Source organism: Buteo buteo, chromosome 7 (genome assembly GCF_964188355.1).
Source record: "Buteo buteo chromosome 7, bButBut1.hap1.1, whole genome shotgun sequence".
NCBI classification, from domain to species: domain Eukaryota; kingdom Metazoa; phylum Chordata; class Aves; order Accipitriformes; family Accipitridae; genus Buteo; species Buteo buteo.
Window position 1 is genome coordinate 17,435,312 of NC_134177.1, and position 12,796 is coordinate 17,448,107.

Below are 12,796 nucleotides of genomic sequence, written 5' to 3' on the forward strand. Positions count from 1 at the left end.
TTGGACATGAATTAAAATCTCCCTCTTTAAAGTCTCATGTCCATCCTGTTCATCAATGAATACTGTAGCTAGGTTCTGGTTTGCTATCCCATCTAGTTCTGGACTAACTGTATATGAATGCAATTTAGTTATTCCAGATTCACAGCAGAATAAATGAAAGCACAATTTCTCTCTCTTAACTTAAATAACCAAGCAGGGAAAAAAATCCACACAACAACCCCAAACAAATGCTCTCTCCAGGGAGAAAAAAAAAAAAGAAAAATTGTATAACTTCAACCTAACACCATTTACAAAGAACTGCAAAACCTAAAAACTCACCTCCCATAATGTTGGCAAAGCTTGCCATTTTTTTGCTCCATCATCTTACTGTTTGCAACTTTTTAAAAACACTATTTTCCACATTGCTTGTGCATTGTATAAATTCACATGAAAAGGTAACGCACATATTTTAAACAATGTAATATGCTTTGATTGTAAAACTTAAATCTCTAAGTAAACCTTCCTGTGCTGTAAAGACTGCCAACTTCATAGCCTCAGAAAGCCCTAAGATCCTGAATCTTTAAAAAAAAGATAAAAAGTGAAGAAGTTATTATTTTAGATAACTTGGAAAGGTTTCTGAAAGTTAGATACAATGTTCCCTTTTGCCTCAGGCCACTTCACTTGAAATCTTAATCATCAGTGTGTCCAGCACTCTGGTTATGAAGGTTTTAAAAAAGCAGAGCTAACAGACATTTTTAAGAGTCTCTACGCCTTTAAAAGCAGTAGGTGCACACATAATGTGCCATCACCTAAAGAATTATTGGCACAGATTTGATATGACCTACAAAATTAAGCCATGGCTTCACTATTTCAAATGAACTCATGAAACCTTTGAACTCATTACATTATCACTCTGTTCTATAGATACAGAATTGAACCTAAAATCAATATATAATCCAATTACTAACCTTGTGAACAACAGATAGATCTTTCCCAATATACTTTTTTCCCCTACTGTAAATGCATACACAGGCTGATATAAAGATTTTTGAATGTCTAGTTTATAACTTGTTTCATGTTTGCAAAAGGAATGTGATTTTGATGATCCCAAATCAGAAATCTGATTAGAAACCACTCACCACCCAAAAACTGGCAATGTCTAAACAAAATGTCCTCAAAACATCTGAAATGGGGCATCCACATTACCACCATTTGAAAATAAAGCTCCATGTGCTTACTAGAAGGACACATCACATAAGTTAAAGCATAGATGGTATACACTGCACAATGAGCTCTTTGGGGGAAGAACAATCTTTTGATTCTCTTTGGTTTGTACAGCATCTGTACTGTCATACTAGACTTTTCAGCTTGGCCTTCACTGATGTACCGTATATCCTACTCGGGAATTCAGAATGGTAGTTTTTCCCCCACTTCCCTTGAACAATTAAACTGTAATCTGCAATGCAGCAATAATTTACAATGTGGCTCTAGGCAAAAAGCCTACTGCAGATTCTCTGCTAGAAATGCTATTAGCTAATATCAAGGTCATTCTCAAAGCCTGTCAAGAGCATCTATAGAAGTTCCCCATCTTTTTGCATATGGTTAAGCTTTAAGGTTGATTACATTAACAGATGCACTAAGATCTGATTTTACTGAATGAGGTGTAACATTTACTGTCAAATGATTTTAATGGCTTGGGAAGCAGAAGCTCCAAACATAAATACATCTCCAACAGAAACATTAATATACAGCTTCATCGAAAAGTTTGCAAAGACAATATGTCTTGATACCATGGCATATAAACATACAGTATTTGCGGGTTTTTTTAGGGAGTTGAAATGGTGACCCCTTTATATTTTCTTACATACTGATAAAATAAACTAAAAACTTAAAACAACCTGTTACTTCAATTGCTCATAAGTTTTAGGCAGTTGGCAGTAAATTTACTTTTATACAAATAAATGTTATCTCATTACCAACAATCTCCATTAGGATCTAGCAGACCATGAAATAGACTTTGCAAGATCAAGCAATGTGCTAAGGCCCAGAAAAACATTATTTTAGCTCCCAGCTTCAGAAATTATGAGGGAAATGAAGCACTATATTACAGTTTGAAGCACACATGCTAAATAAGCCTTTTTAGTCAAGGCATTAGGAAAGAGAAGTGTAGATTACTCATAACTGTGAAAAGTACAGTTAGGTTATTTGGCACCTGCTTCTTAGCTTAATTTCCTACTGTTATTAACTTCTCACAGAATGTGCGTTTTGCAGAGCAGAGGTTGTAATACTTCTAATACAGGATAAGGAAGAACTCATTTTACACACTAGGGGAAGCAAATATATTCTAACACATTACCAGAAACAACTTTTCTGTTCCGAGCAGAAAAATATTTATAGATCTATGGTAAGAAAAAAACACAAAGTAAAGCAAGAAAAGACAAAAATATTGTTCTGAATGCTAACTGAAATATTAGAGCTTTCATTCTGTTTGAATAGAAATCATGTCCAGTTTATAAAACACACTGAGCTTCCTATCTCTTCGTGAGACTAAAATGATACATTTTAAGTCAGTTCACTAAAATAACATAGGATCACATTTCATTCCGTACATGCCACAAGCCATCTAAAACTCAAACAAAATGTAAACTATCAACCAAATATAGTACTGAGCCATTTTATCTTCAATCAGCACTTTGTGGGAGAACAGTGATTTTTATTTTTACTTTGTAAAAGAGTGAGCTATTGCACCTGGCTTCAGACCTGGCAAAGACTTAAAGACTTGGGGGTGGGAGGGGGATAATAATAATAAAAAAAAAAAAAATCACAGAGGAAACAAGGTTTTGATTGGCAGTAGGCAGTTAAGGAAGGAGACCTGTGGAGGGGTTAGGGTTAGCCTGTTTTCCTACAAACGCAATGCTTACACAGCCACACTGCCTGTCAGGACAGGTTTTAATCCTTTGGCAGATTTCGGGTAATTATGAAAAAGGAGCTGTGTCCTCAAACTTAATTGTACTCCTCACGGTTTCTTGTCAACTTGTGTTTGTAGAGGAGAGAGACCCAAATTAGTAGATCCCAAGAGGGAAGATTAGCAGAATTCAACCATTAAAGATTTTTGCTTATCAGCAACCATTTGACTGGGCAGGACTCTTCTCTCCTAACCATAGCACCACTGCCCTTGTCCTGCAGTGGGATGGAAAGCAGGGGAAAGCAACTTCTTCTGGGGGCTTATGGTACAACAAAGTTGATATAGCAAACAAGTTTAATTCACTTAATACCTTAAGAAACAAGCTGTTTCCCTTAGCTAAAGAAAATATTTTTTCCAGTCTGTGAATAGCATATAAAAAAAATTGAAAAAGAGAAAATGTTGTAAGTCACAATAAGAATGCTTTCAAAATTCTGTATTAGCAAGCACTTCTTCCAGCCTTACTTTTTCTGTATCCATAATTGAAATTATCAGAAACAATTTTCAAATTACCATTTAATTTAATATGACCTTACATGTGTAACAATTGAAACCAAAGTTTTGTGACACTGAAATTAAACCATCACAATAAAATTATAATAATGATAATGGTAACACCATAGGCTCTAGAAATGCATTCACATATAGGCATATGGGTGCTTTAAATTGTCCATAACTGATAAATTAAACACACTTTTTTGAGAAATTACAGTGCATATTCATTTTTTCCAGCAATTTCAGCTCTTGTTTTTCAAAGTATTAACACTTATCAAAATTCTTTCCAGAATCTGCAGTTATTCTGTGCAATTGGCTTCTATCTTTGTATCTATATCATTATTATAAAATCAGAACAAAAAGAAAAAAAATAATTTGTTTGCCATGTTAGTGATGTTTATGGTACTAGCAATTTTACAGGTTAATAGTCTAGGTATTTTGAACTCTGTATTCTTTAAAAAAAGGGGGGGGGGGCATTTACAACCAATTTCTCTATATTCTCTCCCCTAAATGACTCCAAAATGATGCTGTGTCTTATGTATTGTATTATTTCTCCCAGGCCACACTCTTCAAATCAATTGAAAAGCTTCTAAAATGAGAGTTGTTGAGAGCTTAAGACTAAGACTGTAATTCCTTTGCGTGATCATAAGTTTTTCAACTCTAACTGATAAACAATAGATGCCAGAAAAATCAAGCAACACTTTTACTGAAACTCACTTATGCCCCGTTCCTGCAGCTCTTCTACTGTGTTATATCCTGAAACAGCACACAGACTTGGCAGCAAACACAACCCAGCACAGCCACTGCTTTTCACTGTTCTCTTGGTCCAGTTTACAGGTCTTTGGGGCCATTTGTCATCATTTTTATTATCATACAATGAGTAGGAAATGTATATCATCTGTGGGACTTGAAGTACAAGATTACATTCTCCACCACTGTTTACTGGCATATTTCAGGCAATTTGAAATAAATACTAAACTGTGCAGCCCACAGAACCTTGTGTTCAAAAAAGCAGCATAGTCTTGGGCAGTTGCTGAGGTACTAGGTAACCATTAATTTCTATGGGGAGAATTTTAACTGCTGAAAACTCAAATCCATTTGAGAAGAGTGCTGTGGGCATTGATTTATCTGTTTGTCTTTGAGAGACATAAGCTCACTCACTGTAGGGCTCCATACTCAGAATCATGCTGCTGCTCTGAAGTGGATTTAGTCCTTTTAATGACTTCAAACATGTCCGAATTATTCTATCTGGGTTCCAGTATAGCTCCTATCATCCAATTATCTAAGTGCCTGGAGCAGTCTCTCAAGAGTTAACTTCCATTCACCCCCTCCTGCCACGGTTAAGACAACGTTGCATAGCTCTTTCCCACAGAGCTTTTCTCAGCCTGTCAGAAAATATTTCCCATTCACCTCATTATAATTAGGTCACGTTCAATAAACCACTAGTCATTTGAGATCAGTTATCATCTCTCCTAACAAGACAATATTACCCCCAAAATCCAAGAGACTTAAACTAAGCATAAATTGTTGAAATAAACAGTTGAAATGAAATACTGTCCTTACGTATTTTTCCTTGTAATAGCAGCCTTTGTGAGTCTCTCTTTCACAGTTTCACCTGGATCATTTTTGTACTGGCTTTGGCTGGGACTGGGTTGACTTTTCATTGCAGCCTGTGTAGTGCTGAGGTTTGGATGTGTGACTAAAACAGGCTCGATAATGCACCAGTGTTCTGGCTATTGCTGAACACTGCTTGTGCCCTGTCAAGGCCTTCTCCGTTTCCCACTCTGTCCCCCTGGGAGCAGGCTGGGGGCAGGCAAGAGGTTGAGAGGGGACACAGTGAGGACTGGCCAAAGGGACAGCCCATACCACCTAGCGCCGTGCTCAGCAGTAAAACTGGCAGCAGAGGAAGAAGCAGGGGGTTGTCTTGCCAAGGTGGCTGCTGCTCAGAGACTGGTGGGCCATTGCTCTGCTGGTGGGAGATGGTGAGTGATTGCCTTTGCATCACTGAGGTTACTCCTTCACTTACTAAAATGTCTTTATGTCGACCCAGGAGTTCTCTCACTTTTGCTCTTCCTATTCTCGCCCCCATCCCACCAGCCACTAGCCTAAGCCTATCTGATATTATGAGACTTCACTGCTCAGGTGCCAAAGTTACTAGACATTTAGCACAGATGTTTCTGCATTCGCCTTCCTTCCTCCCTCAGAAATGACTCTCTGTCATAATTTATGGAATAAGAGTCATAGGGGCAGAGGGATCCAACTGCCATTGACTTTCCACCTCTGAACAATTTGCCTTTGTTCTTTTAAAAAATATTTCTGGAAATGCTTCTATCTCCCCAAAACAATACAGCTTCAGTGGCATGTTACTTAATGACCCATTGCACTTATAATGTTTAGCAAATAAATAATAAACTAATCAGAAAAGCCACTCTTCCAAAATACTGAATAAGGTTGGAGGTATGCAGGCTAGCACATATTATGAATGAATCTGCAAACCAAAATAGAAAATACAGGAACCATATATTATGCAGCATTATTAATCACCTCATTTTTAAATAGTCAGGTTGAAAGACTGTTCCAGATGGCACTTGGGTGATAATATGCAGCTTCATTGACAATATTTACCAGAGGTGTTTAAAAACAAAAAAAAAGGCAAATAAAAGCACAGTGTTATGGAAGCATTGTGAAAATGGGTTTCTTAGCTCTTGAAAGTTTTACAGAAACAAGAGGGTAGTACTACAGATTGCATAGAGCTGCTTTGCTTTGAGAACAGATTTTTCTCAGTTTTGCTATGAAAAAAGCTGTGTTTACCTGCTAAAAGGCAAAGTGTCTCAGAAGAATAGACCTGTGGAAGCCCCAGTGACCATATACAAATGCCTGGTGAAAGTGACAGCTCTGCACATCTCTCATCACGGATTAATGTGTTGAATCTGAAATACATTTTTTTTTACTGTAACCACATTTAAAGGTTATAAGCCATATGTAATGGAAGTGTGACATTTCAGGAAACATTCATCTTTGAAGTTCAAAATACTAAAGAAGAACCTTTTACAATTTTAACCAGCTCTCCTATGCACACACTACTAGAAAAATCACTTTTAATTTTTACCTTTTTAATCTCATTTGGGAAATACTAAATGAGCGTCCCACATTCATATATGCCTTGTGTCAGAAAAATCCATGTCAATAAATTTGATATCCATGCACTGGCATTTTGCTTTGTCTGTTTCTTTAGCAGAGTTTCCTGAATATTACCTTTTCCTTTTTTCTTTTCTTTTTTTTTTTTTTTTTAGGTTATATTGTAAAATTCTTATTTCTGGAGGTAGGTTTTAAATCACTGTCTGAAAGAGCCTCTCCATTAATTATAGAAGGACCAGAGTATAAGAACTCAAGCACTTAAGAGGTGATATTCAGACTCCCTCTCAATACTTCAAAAAAATTCCTCTGCTACCATGCCAAGTTAAAAAAAGTTTTAGTTTCACTAAGGTTAACATTTTAAAGCAACTACTCAAAAGACAGTTTGAAAAATTCGAAGCAGTAAAACTGACTGTGTCTCTTGCAAACGAAGGAAAAACAGTGTTACATTGCCTGCTAAGGATCTACTCTCCTCCTTTGCAAGTATATTTAATAGATACATAAGCTCTTTCCTCACTGAAAAAGTACTAGAGATATGTGAAAAGGATGATGTCTTTTATTAAATCAGTCTGCTCAATTTGCTGCCCTCCTTCAGTCCAACTGTAACTTTAATCCAACTGTAAGAGGAAGCTGGAGATCTACCTTTTTTTAAGTGTTTGTCTGATTATAGACTTAAGTTAGCAGAGAAGCAAAATTGAACAGAACTACCAGCTTCCACACTTGTTAGTCAACAGCTGAAAACTGAAACATATACAGACTCTAAAATTTACAGAGCATATTCTTTTCACTATGATTAAATCCTTTTAGTTGCATAATCAGCTTGATGGAGTCATAATAATAGTTTTCTAAATATTTCATTTGGTTTTAATTTTCTATTCTGGTCATTAAAAACAAAAACTAATGGACAGCAATCCCTGTGCATATTAAGGTTACATCAAATCTAGACATAATCAATTTTCTCTGGTGTCTAATAAAGGTTTCCTGAAAGGATGCATGCACTTAATGGTCCTCAAACATATTTTAAACAAACACAAATGTAAGCTTCATTCTGTGCAACTTCACTTAAACTTCAATTTAAAGCGTGTGGTTAAGTGCTTTCCTGAATCCATTCAGCATTGTGGTACAGGGAAGATTACAGTGTTTAAATGCTAATCTTTCAAAACCAGTTCTATTAGGACAGACTTGTTCTGATCCTTTCAAGCTGACAGGAAAGCACTGGAGTAAACAGAATCAAGAGTACAAAGAAATCTTTCTCTTCTTTCCAAGACAGAACAAGGAAAAGTTACTGCTGGAATTCCTCAGTTACTTTTTTCGACAGAGGGTTGCATTATGAAACTCTGTACAGGCAAATATTATCATATTATGGTATGGCATGTAAATGCATTTACTTCACAGTATTATAAATCTACATCTAAAAGCTGAAGAAAAACTAAGAAGAAAAATTTGTATGCATAACCTGGGAGAAAGGTGGGGAAGGAGTAAAACCTTTCAATGTGTAAAATCCTAGAGAATCTGACTCAGCAATATATATTTCCTGAAAATCAGAACTGCAGCCCAGATTTTTCATGCATTTTACATTTCAGGATTAATCAATTCTTTGCTGCCTCTCTTCTGCAGTTCAACTTACTTGTTACACAAACTGCAAGGTATTTTCAAGCACACTTCTCAGATGACTCCTGCACTCCTCTGAGCCCACGCACCTGTATTTTCCTTCCGTGAAATCCGGTATGTGCAAAGAAAACAGGCTGGAAGCTTATTATGCCTCTCCTACCAGGCTCAGAAATGCTTCCTGTTTCATGCTTTACAAATAAATAGTATACAGAAGTTGTAGTACAAACCTTGAACGTTCACTCCTCTATGAGAGAGGTTTGCACAGTTCAGCCACATTTTAAAGCCCTGAATATAGCACTTTACTCACCCAAAAGGATTGCTTAGCAGGCTTAAACAGTTTCAGCAACATTCAAGAGTTCCCTTCAGGGAAAGACTTGGCCTAGAACAGTCTACTTAAAATCCGTATGTCGTACACCAACTGCAGTGATTTCTTCTGTGTCCTTCACTGCTGGAACCTCACCCTTTCCTTGCTGAATTGTAAAGTGGTGTAAGATTCCCTAGTTCTCTGCTGCCACGATGCCTATGGGCAGTACAAAATGGTAACAGTTAGGATGGTGAACTACAACAGCAGCTTACAGTGCCGACCAGGTTTGTTTTACTGTTATCTCCTCCCACACCTTTTGCTGACCCATCCACATGTAGACTAATGCCTAAATTGTCATTCTCTGGGTCAAGATTGTCTCCTTGCTTCTCTATTTTACAGAGATCTTTCATGGAGAGGCTCGGTCCTTGCAGTGCCTAGACATTACCATAATATAAGCTATTTCTACTAATAATGGTATCATTATTAATGTTACTACATATGTCATACAGAGAAAGATTTCTAACAGCACCATAAATAAGTCCAGGCTTTGCTTTGATGTATGTGAGCCTGTTCGTGAATAACAATGCTAAAATACAATCTTAGCACTTAAACATTATACATATCCCCTATTTATGATCTCAGTGCAGTAGCAATTAATAGTCCCCTTTCTCAAACAGCTCTCTACAAACACCAGTCTTCAAAACCTGGTGAAGTCTCTGGTAACATACTGCACCTACTGGTAAGGTAGCACAAGAGTAAGGGAAACTCAACCCTTTGATTTTGAAACTTTGCACAAACCTTGACACTGTACGCCTTCACAGTGTTGTTTTAGCACTCAAACATTACTTCATGGAAAACCCAGATGCAGATGTCTTTTCAGTAGGGGTAACTGTGTGACAGGCTTGTCTGTCTCTGGCTAAGCCCCAGTGACCTGGGCTGCACTTCATGGTGCGTGTTAGCAGCAAAAGGAAAGTGCTGCCTAGGGGAAAGGAGACAGGAACCGGGGATGTTTACTGTATTTTTGGTAGAAGAGTCACAGAACCCTTCCCCTGCTTTTCTGGGCTATCCGTCTTCAAAACACAGCACTGTCTTCCAAGGACTTTTGGAGGAAGGACTTCTCTGGGACAGGGTGGAATAGCAGGTCAGGAACTGAGTGACTTCAATACTTACTCTGAGAGATCTCTCCAGGAATTTTCAAGGATCTATGGCCATGCCAATGCTCGACTTGGGCAGATTCTTTTCTGTCTCTTTTCCTTTTTAATTTCTCCAGGCATTGTTTTGTTCAACTGAAAACCAAGGTGATATCAAAATCTCATGTTTTACAGAAATCTTACTGTTGTATGTTGGTTTGCTGTAGTGAAAAGATCCTCTATCACATGGTATTATTAAAACAGAGACTTCATGCACAGCAAACAGGAGGAAGTGAGAGGTTTACCATAGCCTACTGTACTATTTTAACTGGCAATTAACACACCTATTATTTTATTCTCTCTTTTTTTGCTAGGAAAACAAGTTGGTAGTTAAGAGGATATAGACTAGAATTTACACTATCAAAGTAGTTAAATATCACTGGATTTTAGCATATTCAGCAAGTAAGATAAATGCTACCACTTTCCACACACAGCTTTGAAAATGTGGTCTGTAAGTATTAAAACATTCCCAAAGATACTGGGGAAAAAAACCTGCAGATGTACAAACCAGGATGAATAAAAGGGTACCTGTGAACATTTTGACCCCAAAATTGTACTCAATATATAAAATAAATAATTTTAGAAACACTGCCTGGTTTTGATGCCCTTGAATACATGGAACATTTTTCTTAAAGAGACCAAATTACTTCAATGCATTTCTGACACCTTGGACATCTATTCAAAATTACAAAAGCCATAAGGCATTGGTAGACTGTTGTCTCATTTTCCTCCATGATTTGTCAAAGTGCTACAAATGTCAAGGGCTACTTATAGTTATCTGTCAATAAGACAACTAGCAAGAACCCAGAGGCCTTATGAAAAGGCTAGAGAAGAATAGCCCTCAATTAAATAGATCATTAAATAACATAGATCTTTAAATTGCAAACATATGATCTGAATACTCTTAAGTAGCTTTCTTGTAGGGGAATCATCTGACCATACATTTCAGCCATTGTGAATTACTGCTCAGCATCCCTTTTTATTACATCCACTGATAGACAGTCAGATATTGGTGAAAGAAAAGCTCCTTAGAAACTGGATTCTGTCCAGCCACAGTAATTGCAAAGGAATCTCCAAGATATATGGCTACTCCCAGAATTAAACAGTTTTCTCTTCAACTGGAACCTGACAAAGGTGCACTGGCTCGTAGGTGCCCCTGTAGGCTTTCTTTTGCAAGCTACTACTTTGCATCAAACTGAACTAGGAAATAACATATCCCAAGCCCTTTGAACTCTGAAACATTGTGGAGGTGAAGCATTCTGCCTCTACCTGCATGCTGCTCCACTAACAGTTTTTGTTCCCTGAAGAGCAACCAGTGTCCACCAACACTTGGCCTTAGACTCTTTTGTCACTATGTAAGGAAAAGCATAAGTCGAATTTATTCTGGCTCTTGATTGCAAAGCAGAAAACAGTTACCAAAAGGAAATTGGTAGAACAAAAGCTTAACATCTACCTGGAACTCGGGGCGATTATGGGCTGCTGAACAGATTTCCTTCCGTGGACATCTCCCAGCTGTCTGGACCGAGGTGCTATTTCAGCAGACATCCTCCTCTCATTGTTTCTCTTTGGAAGAAACAACTCAGCCTGGTTCATGGTCTTCTAATTATATTTCTTTTCTTTTTGCTAAATATTGAGCACAAATAAACCTTAAAAACAGATCCTGACCCCCCCAATAGCTGCTCTTCCTGCGATTCAGTATGCTGATACTATTGTATACCAGATGCAAATTACCATGTGTAGCTCACCAGGAACAAAAGCTCTTCTAAACATAATGTCTTCTCTCTGGATGACTTTCCACTGTGTGGAGGTTTTTAAACATGGTTCACTCTCCCTGCAATGCATGTGAAATAAGATAAGTTTGACTTAGAACCCCACTGCTATGGTATATTTTCAATTAGCCCACTTTTTCTCTAACCTAAACAACTATGTTCAGCTTATTGCAATACTTCCTAAATCACCATATGCACTTAGAAACCATTTATTGCTCAGATACCATATTATTAACACCATTTTCAACTAACCCCGAGCAGTTTTACAGAGACAGAAATGGGTGGATTTAGGAAGGTACCATGTTTGTACTGTGCAGCACCTTCTTCCCCATGCAAGCTGGCTGTAGGGAATACACCACAGAGCTGCAAAAGGACAAATGACTTGAGAAAAGTCTTCAATATTAATTTAAAACTAAAGTAGGAATGAGTTTTTTAAGATACTTAGTGTAACACACTCCTGCATTACATCAAAAGACTCTTAATCTCACTGTAACATGGTGATTATAAATTACTAGAAGGTCTTTTGTAGATATGTAAATCTCCCAGATGTCTTTAGCAGACAGTGAAGTCCTGTTTTTTCACACATCTTCCAGTCACTTGCCTATACCCACAGAGTGTAGTTTCCCACATGCCTTGACATTTCATCCTACAAGTTAGAATTGGCCAAGAATATTAAATTTTAATATTGATTTTTAATAACATTTACATAATAGGAAAAACCTCTCTACCTGGAAGACTATGAATTATGAATAAGTCTGAATTATCAATAAGATGATGAAGACATTGTTGTAGGTAATTGATTTAACTGCAGTTTTTACACAGCCCAAGTCTTTCTGCTCACTCGGTGACTGATCTGGTATCTAAACAGTAACGTGGGTTCCCTCCTTTACCTTTCCAAACGCAATGCAAGGTTAAGAAATAGCCCTGAATTAATTGTACACGTATTTTGAAAGTTTCACCTTCTCTGGAAAGGAAGGTGGGAAATAACAGAAAACAAAATCTTCAAATGTCTAAGACCACCAAACGTAAACAGATGCAAAATGGTTTCTGAGGCTCTTTTCCCTGCCCTTTGAAAGGGAAAGTGCTTCTGCAGAAGGCACCTCTATCCTGTGAGCAACTCACCGATGTCTGAGTTAAATTTGTAACATGGCAACTTTTAAAAATATGTGAGGCCTTAGACTTTAGGCACTCAGAGACTGTAACTGTCACAGGCCTGATCAGAGCTGCTCTTGGTGTCCCCACTGTGCTTATACCTGTATTCATAGTAATCTACAGTTCCCCTTTAAACCCTTATCTCCTACATCTCTAAGTATTAGGTAGGATTTTTATATATTCTTTAAAAAAAAACCCT

The 12,796-nt window shown here is 37.4% G+C and overlaps 1 protein-coding gene across 1 annotated transcript in view; it reads right to left on the reverse strand.

Annotated features, from left to right (window-relative positions):
* LOC142033275 (uncharacterized) overlaps positions 1 to 8,281 on the reverse strand; it is a 51,808-nt gene extending 43,527 nt beyond the window's left edge. The window contains exons 1-2 of the mRNA XM_075033157.1: positions 8,199 to 8,281; positions 6,248 to 6,366 (exon numbers count right to left, since the gene is read on the reverse strand). The gene's annotated coding sequence lies outside the window, so the exon portion shown is untranslated. The remainder of the gene's footprint in view (positions 1 to 6,247; positions 6,367 to 8,198) is intronic.
* Between the last annotated feature and the right edge of the window lie 4,515 nt (positions 8,282 to 12,796).